Here is a 15,065-nt window from a genome sequence, read left to right as displayed (position 1 = left end):
CCACCTGCTTTCTCTCCCTGACAACTCTGCTGATCAGATCCTGTGAACACACCACTCCGGCAAAGTGGGAACATTGAGGCAGCTTCTTCTCCTTGTTTTCACCTCCTGGCTTTGGGTGAGTGACCTGTTGAATGGCTACCATGGCATCCAAAGGAGGAGGCCACGAAAAGCCTCTTATACAAAGCACACTCAGGATTCTCTCTCTCTCTCTCTCTCTCTCTCTCTCTCTCTCTCTCTCTGACACACACACACTTCATGGTATACATGGGAAAAACTGCCTGAAGAAACAAAAGGTCCCTAAGGAACATATCTGAGTAAGTTGCTTATTATTGTGCTGGTATGTGAAGAAAACTCTTTCCTCAAAAGGATGTGGATGTGTCCTGACACTCAAGACACTCTTCCAAGAAATTGAAAAATAGCCACAAAATTCTTCACACCTCAGGACATCATTAAAGAAAATTTATTTGCATAGAAGTAAATGTGGACTTTTTTTTTCCAGGAAACATGCTGTTAGGGGCTAGAAAACATGTGTCATGTGCAAAAGCAATATTTTTGCTCAGAGCATAGTATATTTTGCACAAAATGCACTTGTTTTGCACAAACTCCTTGTACTAAAAACATTGCTATGATTTTGTGGATCTGCAGAAAAGACATAGTTTTTTATAATTTGTGTAATTTTATGTAGTTTGCATATACACCTTTCCTGTTTAGTTTTGTTTTAAAAAATGTGTTTGTGCCCACCGAGGAGTATTTTGGTGCAGTAATAAGTTCTCCACAGAAAAACCAAATGTATTTTTGCACAAACATATTTTGCCAAACAAAATCTCAAAGTATGAATACATCTTAAAATGTAACAGCAACATTAATATTCTTACAGAAGTGAGGAGGAAAATGACTGAAATTTCAAAATGACAAAAAATAATGTCATCTTTGATGACATTATCTAGTATTCACAAACTGTACCTCCATGCCTTACATTTTTAAATAGTGGGCTGACTCATCATCAGGTTCTTTCTTCCACAGCAATGCTATCTTCCAAAGGCACCCTACATGGAACTCCCCACTGCAGTGTTTTCTTCCCTCTCTTCAGTGGGAGTCAAGGGTCTTTGATCCTCCAAATGCTCCAGTTTCCTATTCTCATTATCTGTTATCACAGGGAAAGCTGGATAGGGCTGATGGGAATTACAGGACAAAACCTCAGGACAGTCAGAGGTTTCGCACTTCACTTCTGCAGGATGCCATGAGGTGGCCGGTATATATTATACATATATATAATTTAGTGAGGGGGTTATTCTGGAAGGAGGAAGAGGAGGACAGAGGTGTGATAGTCAGTATTACATGACTTTACTTGTAATTCAGTCTTTTAATGCTTTCTGTGCCTTTAAAGTGTCTTTAAAGTGCCAGGATTACAATAGTTAAAGTGGAAAACAAACAGTCCCATGTAGAATCCTTTGACACTGACTGATGTCTTCCATTGTTAATGTTAACACCTGCAATAAGCCCAATTTCTGTGGCTGTGTTTTAGCATGCAAAAATCTGTACTCACTCAAAGAATCACTGTAGCATAAAGTGAACATTAGCATCTCAACACAGTAATACTATCTTAGCATTGAAAGAGGGAAAGAAAATAAATACTTCCATTTGCCATCGCTGTAGAGCAAGTTTCATCCTCATATAATTAAAAGGAACTGTTTGATATATTTGACAGTACATACATATAAAACTAATACATTTTTATTTTAAAGTAGGCCAAGAATTTTTGTCATGTGCATCTCAGGCTTTAATAAAAGTGACAGCAAAATAAGGACATATGTCTTAATGTTAACATAAACTAGAGTTTGGCTCTTTCACCTTGGATGACAGAATCACAAGTCTTGCTCTCCCCCTGAAGTTAAATGTGATGCTCTCTTGTATCAAACGGTTGGCACCTTTTTCTTTCCAGGTCTGCAGTAGCCCCAAATGTAATTTAAGATAATATATGAAATGTGCTTGGTAAGTGGATACTTATTGCCTGCAAGATAAATAGTCAAAATACATCAAATTTTGCAATGTTTTGAGAAGATGACATTACAGTTGTTCAGTAGGCCCTTGGGAATAAATGAATGCTGCTGTTTTTCAAAACCAACCAACCAAACAAAAAAAGGCAGCATGTTCAAATGGTCCCTGAAAAGACACTACCATGCTGGAGATCAAAATGGCCACATCCCTGCATGCATGTATAGATCAGGGCATAATACTATGCTCTGTTTATACCAGGTGGAGCATAAATAAAAAAATATCCAAATCTTAAGATTTGGCATTGTGAGTCACTTTCATTGGTAAATCTTGCAGTTAGGCCACCACAAGGACCTTCCTTGGTAGAATGGTGTACTTCCAACAGCAGATGATGAAAAATGGATAGGATCAGGGATTCCAAAGCTCAGTATGGTTCCTATATTCCTTCAGACTACACCCCAGTGTAGAGATGTAGATCTTTAGTTATTTCATTCTCACATTCATAGTCAAAGAATGTCAAACATTTTCTCCCCACTGGGAGAAATAATTTTGCAATAACTGTTCACAAACTTTTGAGGGGAGGAATATTCATGCAAAACACATGTTGTGTATAATTGTTTTAAATTCTGCTTTTAACTGTTTTTTATTGATGCTGTTGTTGTTGCAATTGTATATTGCACTCTGCGTGTCACCCGCTTTGATCTATTGGAAAAGCAGGTTAGAAATAAATTATTATTATTATTATTATTATTATTATTATTTTCAGTACAGTGGTGCCCCGGGTTACGAAAGTAATTCGTTCCGCCGCCGCTTTCGTAACCCGAAAGGCTTTTGCAAGCCGAAACTCCATAGGCGCTAATGGGGAAAAGCCGCGATTTGGTGCGAAAAAGCCGAAAAAAGCACCAAAAATTTTTTCGTAACCCGAAAAAACATTCGTAACCCAGAACAATTATTTTCAATGGGATTTTTTCGTATCCCGGAAATTTCGTAACCTGGGTATTTCGTATCCCGGGGTACCACTGTAAGTGTTTTGACACTCTTCATCCCTGAAGACCAGGAAAATGGTAAGGGTTTTTTTTTTATTTCTCTCCACCAGCATGTGTCATGGTAGTTTAACAAAATAAGTAGAAGAAACTGGTTATTGTAATCTAAACTATTTTAAAATATGTGCGGGGATGAAAAAAATCTCCTAGTTCCAATGATAGTGAATATCCCCAAATCCTACCAACATTTTCTTTCCATGCTTGTTTTGTATGATGTTGTGAGACTTTATGACTCCTTTCCTTACTGAAAATTGAATAATGTCTAATTCACTTTCCTAATTTGGCCATTGTTGCACAATATTTATCTAATTTATGCAATATATTCCCATTGACTAAGACATATTGCTATATGTTTTTCAGTCATGTGCATTTTAAAATATCTCATTGTTTTTTGCACACTTGAGAATTTTAAATCCAGTTCATGATTTCATGGTTAAATTATCTGGGAGGAAGTGGGGAATACCTGTTGGCATCCTGTAAAGGGTTTGTATCATCTTCAAGCTGGAATTTGCCCAAAAAGTTGCTGTTTGCATTAAATATCCCCTCTGGGGCAAGAGCCAAAGTCAAAAAGTGATTTTCAGGGGTAAAAAATAGCATAGTAAAGAATGGGATAAACTGCACAGTGGTGAAATATACTTTTTTTTTAATGGGCCATCTCCCTTCCAGAGATGTTCAGAAGATGGAAAACTGCTTTTTTAAAAGAAGAAGAAGAAGATATTAGTAACATTTATATTCCACTTTTCTTTCTGTAACCTTAAGGGGTTTTCTTCTTCTCACTCTATCTTCACAATGGCTTTCTGAGTCACACTGAGAGAGAGTGCCTAGTGAACTTCATAGCTAGGTGCATGATTTTTTTCTTGACCTGAACCCGTGAATCCCATTTCCAACACAACAACTGCTATACCTTGCATACTCTGTGGAAATTATCACACACAAGGCTTTAAAAACCATTATTAAAGCTACAGAATACCTTTGGCAATGTATATTGCATGATGTCACCTTTGTCTTGTCACTGCTTTGCCATCAGGTGTTGTTAGAGCTTCCCTTTTCATTGATAGGGAAAACCTGTCAAAAAGCTCCCAATCACACTGCAGTCCCATTTGTCCTCAGGTATGAAGTGTCACTTCTGCAACAGTTCCAATATTGGCAGTCCTGTGGTTCCCGTGCTGCTTCTCCCCTCTCACTGATTTCCTTTATTATTTTTGTATTTCTTTCCTTTCCTTTTCATTTAAATCACATTAGCAGAACTCTAGAATTGCATTAAATACAAATAAAAATCTGATAGACATGCTGGCTAGGGCATGGACAGGGATGCAGGGTTAAGGGGGGATGCAGAAGAGAGCATGAGGCACAAACAACCCTAGTTGCACTATTGTAGAGATGTGCAGTAATGGTTGCTCACAAACTAGTATGTTTCCATTTTCTTTAACTAATGCAATTGTGGTGAGAACTGGGCTGATATGATAATGTCCTGAAGCCCAAGTTTTGGTGGCAGCCAGTAATGTTTTTTTATTATTATTATTATTAAAACTAGTGTGCCAGCTGCCTCCTCAACTATACATAGGTGAGGAAATTCAACCAACCCCCAAATTGCTATCTCTGTCAAACATCCAGATGTAAATCAAATAACTACCACTACCTTAATGTAGTATATTTGATTTCTACTGAGTACAGTGGGAAAGCAGTAATTAGAAAGGGGACCAATGGACTAAGGGGGAACTAATACAGAGGAAAATTTGGATGGCAAATAATTGGTGTAAATTAATTGAAGTGGAAGACACTAGGAAAAAGGAGAAACTGCAGCACAGACGGATAGAATCAATCATGGAAGCCACAGGTATGAGTTTGCAAGACATGAACAGGACTACTGATAACCAGGTAACTTGGAGGTCTTTAATTTATAGAGTCATCTTAAGATGAGGTCAACTTGATACAGTTGTTCCTTTGGTTCCATTCTGGACACCTCCATGGATGCCAAAAACTGTGGGAACTCAAGCCCCATGGTTTTTAATGGCAGCACACTTTGCATGCAGCTGTGCTGCTGTGGCTGTGTGCACACACCACTATTAGGGACAATGGGGCAGGGCCATCAACAGATGCTGAAATCCACAGATGGCAAGCCCACAGTTGGGGTGGGCAGGCTGTAACTGTGCGCTCAAAGCTGAAAAGTACCTCATGTTATCTCATTGCACCTCATTGCACAAAGCTGAAATAAGGAGAACCACAGTTGTGCTAGAATAGTGATCCAACAAGACTCCAGCCTTCATATGCACATATATCTCTTAGATTTTTTTCCCAGGCCCAGCCTATCATAAGTAAGTATAAGGCAGGCATCTCAGAAAGCAATTTGGGATATCATGAAAGGGCAGCAAAGTAAATTACATTTACCTTGGTATTATTGTATTTTTACCAGTGGGGAGAAGAATAAGCCTCTGGGATTTTCTGCCTTATGTGCAAAATAAGTTGGTTGGCTTTAAGTACTGTATGAACCTTAGCTTGGGTGAGTGGAGACACCATTTGCTGTTCTAGCTCAGGCAATAAAATTTCTTGGGACCGAACATTTTATTCCTTGTTATGAATCTATTTATAAACTTGGAGTCCATATGTGTTTAGATATAGTATGTGATGTCTCCTTACTGTCTCTCCCCAATAGTGCTTAGGTACGTAAGGTCAAGCAACATGAGTTTATGGTTTTTAGGAAGGGCCAACCTTTCCTGAAAATGACAGACAATGAAGTAGAATCAATGAGGTAAATTTTATCTCATTTTTCTTTGATGACCAGATTCCCAGGAGGATTAACAGAGGAGATGAAGACTAGCAGAGTGTACTCATTCCTTGAAATGTGTAAATTGTATTTAAATATATTCCTCTTTTTACAGTTTTTATTTAAAGTTGTTTGGTATGTAGAGGTATGTAGGTCATGCTAAAGCTTTTCAAATTGTCTCCAAAGATCTTTGTAAACAGCAATTTTCATAATGCTGATATGCAGATAGTGGTGTTGGATACATGGATTACCTCGGGCTAGGTCTCCTCCCTCTCTTTCTCAATCGCTTCCTCTCTCTCTCTTTCTCTGTTTTTTTTAATTCCACACTGTCTCCTTAGGCATTAGGTGAAGCAAAGGTTGAGGGGCAACTTGCATAGCTCTGAATACACAAAGCAGCATGTCCTTCCATAAATAGTTCCGAGAATTGTCCGATCCTAAGCATGTTTCCTCCAAAACAAGTTCCACTGATTTTTCTAGTGAGTTTTGCCTTCATGAAAGCATGCTTTGGACTACAGTCTTTGTTTCGGGGCCTGAAAAGGCGCACTTGTTAAGAAACACTTGTGGGTTGCCTAAATCTTCAGGGAAACGGAAGCTGGCTGCATGACAATCCTACAGCTAATGGCTTATTTAATAAATGCTTGCAAGTCAAAATCTATTTTTATTCAGCTCCCTTCATGTGAGGAGAGAATCACAGGCTTATAATCCATACTCTCACACTGCCATCTTCTGGTTAAGACATCAGCTTCAGCTCTCCGTCAGTGACTACGAAAAACCCATCTCTACCTTGCTTTGACAGACAGGATGCTCGGCCTGTCACACATTGTTTGAATAATTTGTGCTCTCCTACTCGAAATCCTTGACTTCTCTGTTAATAAAGATGGATGGTTCTAAGGCAAGACTGAGCCGAATTCAATATGCCTATTTTGTAATGGCATATGTATCACATAAGGAACAAACCACGTTGCTTGACCTCGTGTTAAATATGGGGGAGGGGAGAAGGAAAAAGAAAAACAAAGTTACTGTTGTGACTTTGAAATGAGCAAAGTCACCTAATAACATCCAGAAGATGGAAAAATCATTTCTGCACAGCTGGCCAAGGGTTATGGCTGAGATGTGAGAATTCTGAAATAACACACACACACACACACACACACACACACACGCGGGGGGGGGGGGGGGGGGGTTGCTAGCTGTACCTGATTATAATAGTATGGCACTAGTATTTATATCCAACTGTAATATAGCTTGGCAGTTCCTACTGGATTTAAGTAAATAAATGGTTGCACAAGGATCATTTTCAGTTCACTGTCAAGTATGGTCTTAAACTGTGTTTATTTTTTAAAGACAGCTATTGATCCATTGCACTCATTCCGTTATGACTTGCGCTTCCTCAAATGCCTCTTAGATCATTTTCACAAAACTGTATTCCTTCCTCCATGGGTTAGATTGGTTGGCCCACTGCCAGTCTCACAAGATTTGCCTTAACCCTTCGGCTGCTATCCAGGCTATGGTGTAATCTTCCAATGTCAATTTAATGGCAGCAATGTTTCACCTGAATCAATAGAACGTCACCTGAAAACATCCAAAAGCACATTCAAGTGTTGACCTACACCTTGTACAGTCATTTATACTATCTACCTAATATACTTGTAGGAGTAGGTTCGTCAAAAACATATACAGTCATTTTATTTTTCTTGCATTGCTGCACTACTGTCACCTACCAAAACAAAACATCGATAGACTTCTTTCTGTAACAGAGAAGGGAAGAGGCTTATTTGTATATTACTTTATTGCATGTAAATATTAATTAACCGACCATATGATTCAAACAAACTGGAGATATGATCAGGTTTACTCGTCTGGAATATTGATTGTGTTTGGATGAGAATCATTGTGCTTCAGGTCAGATTGGGCTTTGGGGGTAAAGTTTAAGGTTCCTCAAATGAACATCCTAAGAGTATGGCAGGAAATGACAGATATGCTTGACATCAGTAGCTGGGTCAATATAAGTATTCTAGTCATACCAATGTTGATACTTGTAACACAATTCTCTCTCTCTCTCTCTCTCTCTCTGCTTCTTATTTTAAAAAACATTTTATTGTTGCAGATGGCTGGCTTGAAATGTACATGGTTACAGATGTTCATTTTATTATTTTTGCTTTAAAATATATTGTCTTTTTCTACAATAAAATGGTGCTCATTCCCAGGTAAATGTGTTTTGCATCAGGGCAGCAGAAACTAACTCAGTTTTAATCTTGTAATGACGATGGTTCCTTAATTTGAATAAGTTTAAAATGTGAAACTTCTTATGCTCTGTTTCTTTTATATGATGTTGGTGTGGGTGTGTATACATGCACGCATATAGGGTCTTTTGCTTACTTTTGCTCTAACATTTCAAGACTATGGAAGAAATTGTATAACCACTATCATGGCCTCAGTATTCAACAGAGTACTTTAGTACAGTGGGCCCTTGCTATCCTTAGCGGTTTGGTTCCAGGTCCTTTCATGGATACGAAAATCCGTGGATGCTCAAGTCCCATAACATACAATAGGGTAGTAAAAATGGCAAAATCAAGGTTAGCTTTTTAGAATTTTCTTTTGAATATTTTCAAGCTGTAGATGCAGAATCTGTGGATATAGAGAGCCAATCATACAGAATAAAACATTATAGAGAATAGTTGGAAAATATGAGACAAGAAAATATCTCAGACATCAGATATCATCAGGCATAGTGTGTATACTAGGTTTAATTATGGAAATGCATCTTTTTAACTTTTATACTCGTTTAATGATATTGTTTTTAAAGATTGTTTTTATTTTTTATTGAAAAGGTTTTAGCCAATTTGATCTGTGAACTGCCCTGAGTCTTTTTCTGAGAGAAAGGAGGCATATTAATAAAATAAATAATAATAAATAAATAATAAATCCTGGGCCACTGTAGAAGCCTGAGTGTCCCCTCACCCCACAACCAAAATTTCTGAAAACTAGAAGAACTATGAAGAACAAATACTATGCACAGCCCTAATTTTCAGGAGTAAAAGTATATCTACCTATATGTCAAGGCCATCACCAGATTTCCAGGGCCATCACTGCAGTGAGCAACCCCAGGTTCTCTCTCTCATTCCTCAATTCTATTAAAAACCATTTTCAATGTACAGCCTTTTACACTGAATGCTGGGATTTGTCGTCCAAAAGAGTACCTTTCCATGCTCTGAGGAGGTGGCAGTGGTACAGGCAGAAGAGGAGAAAGTAGCAGCACCAGTGTAGCTAGAAAGGAGGAAGGACCAATAGTGAGGAGGTGGCTCCAGCACTTGTGATCACAGTGACGCTATGTCCTGCCACCAGACTTCTTGGTTGAAAACATGTAATGAAAACTAAACATATGTTCAATTAAAAACATCTGGATATGGAGTACATTCTTCCTCACTGACATCCCTGCTGTGATTGAGACATGTTCTAAACATGCACACATGCGGGCGCACATGGAACGGGATGGGGCCAAGAACCCCATTTTATCGCACGCCTTTGCCGCGTTCCCGTTCCGTCTCAGAGTGAGCAGCTAAGGGATTAAACCACTAGTCAGGATATGTACTAAAAATGTTTGTGATTTCCCTAGAATATCAGCTCCTCATCTATAATAAGGCCTTGATCTCCTTGATAAAGCATATTCAAGTCATGTTTAGGACAAACGCATGGAAAATCCATTAGAATGTGCCACTCTACTTGGAAAGAGAAAGTGAAATAATGGCAAATTCAAGGCAGTCGGGGATATTTGCTTATATTTTGTAATAACATGGACATATTTTTATTTTACCTCATGGAAAGAAATTTTAATAAAAGAGTATAGATAAGACAGACACACAAACTATCTGTACTTAGTCAGAGTAACTTACATATGTATATAAAATGAAATAAAGATTGAATATCCAAAATACTTGAGACCTGAAGCATTTTGGATTTTGGGTTGGGTTTTTTTAATGGATTTTGGGATATTTGTATACATTTAATGAGATATCATGGAATGGAACCCAAGGCTAAACATGAACATTTTTAATATCATTTTTTTGTTCATGAAACCAAGTTTGTGTATGCTGAACTATCAGAAAGTGAAAGGGTCACTATTTTTTCCATCCATTTTGGAGCATTCTAGGTTTGGGGACATTTTGGATAAGGGATGCTCAGCCTGTATTCACATGAGGTTTTTTATTGTTCAGTCACACTTCCTCAAACACATAATTCTATCATTGACTCTCTTTTATAACCTACCTTCTTTCTGTTTGTCTTAACACAAAGAGAAGACAAAAAACCTAAGAGGAAAATATGGAAATTGTAGTCCAAAAGCCTTCTTGCTAGTATCACTAGGAGCTGTCAACTTGGAAGAACCCTAAATTACTATGATAAACTGCTTTCGAAATTCCAGACAATTCCATACCAATTTCAAACAGATTTTACCATGTAGCATGGGATGGGAAGGAAGGGGCTCCTACCCAAAGAAGACAAGGGCAAATAAAAAAATAACCCACCCTTTAATTTCTTGTACAAATCTTTGACCCAAGTCATGACTTCCAATCTCTGAAAATACATTTGAGTATGTATGGTGAGTTTGTGAAAGCAAAGACTAGGACTGTAGGATACACTGCAAGCTTTTGTTAAATGCTGCAAAACAGATGATTTTTTAAAAATCAACTTGGCACTCCCATTTGTGTTATGTAACTGTGGGAAAGCTAAAAGAAAGAAAGAACTTTTGAAAATCAAGGATCATAACTTGAGAAGCTACCTTTTAGACTATAGCTTCCAGAGTACCCAACCAGTTTTGCTGGTTTGGCAATTCTAAAAAGGTAACTTTTCTAAGCTGTATATAATACGTTCCTAGTCTCATTAAAAGCATGCTTTTGTAGAAATATGAATTTTGGATTAGCCAGAAATTAACGTTCTGCATGCTCAGAAATCTACAAATTTGATTTAGGAGAAATTTGGTGACAATGCAGAAATTCCATTCACAGATCAACTAATATTGCATAAACATTTTCAAGCTTTCTTCAAAATTCTTTAGAGGTCTTTACTCAAAGAAGAACCTCCAAATTCATCTAGGAATGCCACCTAAAGCAAAATTCAGTAGTAGTTCTTCTATGCTATTTTCAAGTATCAACTTTTTTTTTCTGTTAGTATTCTTTTGCCCGTAAAATCGTGGGACATAGAAATTCAGAAGGCAAAACTTCATCGGGCAGTCATTTACTAGAATCAAAAGTTACAACTCTAGAGCAGTAGCTTCTTGGAATGCCTATCTATGCCATCCTGAACATGGAAGAAATCTGAATTTTATCTCCAATTTGCCTAAGACTCCATGTAGAATTATCCCATCCCAAATGAAATACATTTGACTGGTTAAAACAATACTTTGCATAATGAGAAAATAGATGGAGACAGTAGAAACTAAAGGGCACTGTAAGCATTATGGCTCAAGAGATATTAAATGTGCACTGTTTTAATTTTGTGTTTCAGTGCTGTTTGAAAGAACATGTGCAGGATATACAGATATATTTAGCAACTTCCTTTAGTCCACAGGATAAGTCAGCAATGAGAATTTCTGTCAGCTTTCCAAAAACTAAACAATATACTCATTCACTGACAAAAGGGATTGTTCCTGTCTATGATCTCTGCCTTTGGGCTTCAGGACAATAATTTTACAGTGCTATTCATACACAGCTTGGTTGCAATTAGGTTTCTAATTTGCAGGATCTTTCAATTATAATGCTCACTGGTCACTTTGTTCCACAGGAAATACAGCCACTGTCATCTTCTGTCATATTTTATAGAAGGAAATCATAAAGAGGGACAAAGTGAAATGAATTACTGTACTCAGAACTGGACAGACCAGGTTGTTCACAAGCTATAGATGTAAACTTGTACTGCAATAAACTCAGCACATAAACTTCAAGGGAAATGTTACACAAAATAAGAGTTTGACCAGAAACCTAAGAAGGTTACTTTTGGGGCCTACATGCCAGAATTTATCTATTTATTTATTTAAATGAAAGAAATAAATGAAATAAATTTCTCAAAATAATATCAATAAGACAATCATATTTTTCAACATTATACTAACTTGATTTAGTTAAAATAATAAAAATAACAAAACGATCTATATCATGAACATATCTACTCCAAGTTTACTAGTGAGCTCCTCTTCTCCTGGTTCTAAAATTGCATATTTTAATTTCTTTCTCATAATTATTATCTCTAGCTTTTATCTCTACTTCTTTCAGTTCAACGTTTTCAGTTTATCTATCCATGGTGTTTTACAGGCCACCCTTCTTTGCTGCATGAGGGAACCGCAGCGGACAAACCGTGCAGTTCCCCAGCACAGCAAAAAGAAGCTGCAAAAAGCAGCTTCTTTTTGTGGTGCCATTGTGATGTCGCAAGGCACCAATGGAGCCCTTGCGGCGTCACAAGGACATCGAGACATGCGGACGCTAAGCGTCCGTCATGTCAAAATGGCAGTGCTCATCTGTATAGGGCGCTGCCATTTTGACGCCCTCGTTACGTGCGAGGGGCAAGGCACGTCAGGAAGCGCCACCCCTCGCACATAACGATGGCGCCCCGTAGGGCCCGTTGGGAATGCGCCCATGTTTCAGACAACATATCACATTACAAATGCCAGAATTTCATAGTCAGTATTGCCAGTGGCTATAAACCACCATGTTGGAGCAGGAATACAATGCCAAAAGGTGAACGGGGGGTGGGGGTGGGGGGTGAGGGAGAAGATAATGCCCATTTCTCTCTGTTGAAATTTTACACTTTATTGTCCTGCTCCAGGATCTGTTAACTGCTAAAGGATCTGTTAGGATCTATTAACTATAATAGATAACAGGGGCCATATTCCATATTTAGCCAGGAAACCCTACTCAGAGTTCCATGGAGACTCTATTTCCTTTACATGGATATTGTGGGTCTGGGGTACAATACATTCCTCCCACTCCACACACATTCTAGGCAATGAAAAGAGGATTTAAACATGGGGTTAACTAATTTATCACCAACAAACATCACAATAGGAATTACAATGAAGACTCATCTTTCAGTGTTCCTCTCTAGTGTAACCAGAGAGAGGTAAGAGATTTCTGATTTATGGTGACCCTAAGGTGAACCAAACACCACCAACCTAAAACTGAGGCTGGGAGGAATCTCTAGTGGTGGTCTTAAATTTTATTTAAGAATTATTGGGGGGGGGGGGAGGAAATAGTAAGTAGTAGTAAAGAAGAATGCCCAATTCCAAAGTAAGACAAAACCAAAGAGACAAATACTGAGGAGAATGCAAGAGAATCCACAAAAAGGGGGGGGGATATGTGTCCAAATGCTCTGTGGATGGCCTTTATTTTTTCATTTTGAAACAAGCCCAACATTTTTTTTGGCCTATGTATATATTTCAGTGGCCTTCTTCCGGGGCAATATATGAAGTTAGCAGCAGTAGCTGGAGTTGGAAATCTCATTCGGTCCAGTAAATGGAATGAGATTTTCTACTCCAGAAATTTCTTAATTATAATTAATTAATAATACAAGATGGAGTGGAAGAAGGTACTCCAGTGAATTACCACTGAATTACCTATCTGCCAACAATGTTTAAATTATTAACAAGAATAATAGCTAATGTGATACACTTCCATTTAATTCAAAATTCTCTTTGGATTAGGAACAGTAAGATAATTGTCCCAATTCCTGACAATTATTAATTAATAAAATTGGAAAATGATAAAAGATTAAAGACAATTGTTTTACATAGCATGGATTTACTATTTTATAAAGTTTGTGATTTTTTGCCACACATGTGAATTGAAAAATGTCTTGAAATTTTAAGAATCAGCACAAACATGACAAAATCCCTCCACTATAATGAAATCATGAAACACCATGGAGAACAACTGGTAGACTTAGTATTTGGCTTGGAATTTGTCATGATGATTCCTTATTTCTCTTATTATTTTTCAAGGTGATTCCTTATTACAGTGCGCCCGCATCATAAAAGCAGCACCGAAAGAAGCAGTGCCATGCACCGGAAGAAACAATGCCATGTGTGCCCATGGCAGGTGCACGCTGCCGCACCACCACACTGCCGCAAGCACGAGCCCTATTACTTGTAATGGGGCTCAAGCATACATGCAATTTATTTTATGAGAGGGAGTCCAGAACAGATCCCCCTTGTAAAAAAGGGCACACTGTATTAGTTATTGCAAGGACACCACAGTAATGGCACTGCTTTCAGGCGGTCCAGTGACCATCACAGGCTCACTTGGTGAGGACACAAGAGAGAGCTTTCTCAGTGGCCACTCCCACCTCCTTGTCTGCCATGGCTACCACAATTCATGGGAAGACCCCTTATGTGCTAGAATAGGGGGCTTCACATTGAAAAACAATGGCAACAGGTATGGTGACATGGTGGCAGTGGCAGTGGCGGTGGCTCCATGGCACTGTGGCAGGCAGGCATCTGATCACCTGCCCATCGCTGTGTTGGCCCAGGTAAGTACCAGGAGCAGGAGCAGGACAGATCCACAGTCAGGATGTCACTGGGTTGCCCGCCCATGCATTCAGCTCCCAAGACACCCTGTCATCAACCGTCTTGCTCAGCTTCTGCAGACTCAGGGCCATGGCTTTCTTGATTGAGGCATCCTCTTTTCTCACTGCCTTCCACGTATCATTACCTTTTCCAGTGAGTCAAAATGGAGTAATTAGGGATATGGAATATCAAAGCAAGCTGGAAAAGTGAGCCATTTATTCTATAGGAATGATTTGAAACTGTATTCTGTAGGGAAGATTGGAAGCGTATTGAATACTGTAAGAATAATTAGTCCAGACATCTCAATGGAATTGTGAATTGATAAATGTATTACATTATCAATAAATAGGGGCAAGATTGCTGAATCAGAAGGAATAAAGTTCTTTGATGGAAATGTCATTAAAAGCCTCAGCCTGGAAATTACAAGCACTGAGAAATATTACAAGTTGAGAATATTCAACTTGAGAGAGAAAAACTTGAGAGAAAAAGAGATTATTTAGTACTGAGTACACAAATAGAGCACACAAAATCTTAAAATTAAAACTTCACAGTAAAAATGAAATCCAGGCCATGAACTCCTGGCTATGAACTCCTGTCCTGCACCTATTATTTCAGAAAGTGCTGGAACTGTGATAGACAGAAAGGCTTAGGAAATTATAATAGCAAAGAACACTTTATATTCTCAAAAAGGTATGTATTGTTGTGGCAAGTC

Source organism: Sceloporus undulatus, chromosome 4, assembly GCF_019175285.1.
Source record: "Sceloporus undulatus isolate JIND9_A2432 ecotype Alabama chromosome 4, SceUnd_v1.1, whole genome shotgun sequence".
Lineage (NCBI taxonomy): Eukaryota > Metazoa > Chordata > Lepidosauria > Squamata > Phrynosomatidae > Sceloporus > Sceloporus undulatus.
Note: the sequence above shows the minus strand (reverse complement) of the source record.